Raw genomic sequence first — 348 nt, forward strand, 5'->3', positions numbered from 1 at the left:
CTGGGGCAGCCACCGACCATGGGGCAGCCCTTCTCCCTACAGCTGTCAGGTCAACCCCTGCCCACACAGCAAAGTGATCATGTGCACATCTGCACGTGTGCTGGTGTGTACGTGCAGGCACAGGTATAAGCAACCACAGCTGTGCTTTCAAAGAAATGCCTGCATTCCCTGTGGTACGAAGCTCAACCCAGGATGGAACACAAGGCACGGTGCCGTCTCGGCGTGGGGAGAAGGCAGGAGAAAAGCCCCTCCGCTGCCTTTCCTACCACCCCTCCAGGAACCACCAGCTTCAGCAATGCTCTTTGTGGGACCCCAACTCCTTCCTGCAGAGAGTTGAACCCCAGCCCT

At 58.3% G+C, this 348-nt stretch overlaps 1 protein-coding gene across 1 annotated transcript in view; it reads right to left on the minus strand.

The window, feature by feature from the left end:
* Positions 1–348, minus strand: part of NR5A1 (nuclear receptor subfamily 5, group A, member 1) — a gene marked incomplete at its 5' end in the record, with an annotated part of 12252 nt that overhangs the window by 5613 nt on the left and 6291 nt on the right.

Source organism: Nestor notabilis, unplaced genomic scaffold, assembly GCF_000696875.1.
Source record: "Nestor notabilis isolate BGI_N333 unplaced genomic scaffold, ASM69687v1 scaffold20247, whole genome shotgun sequence".
In the NCBI taxonomy this organism is placed as follows: domain Eukaryota; kingdom Metazoa; phylum Chordata; class Aves; order Psittaciformes; family Psittacidae; genus Nestor; species Nestor notabilis.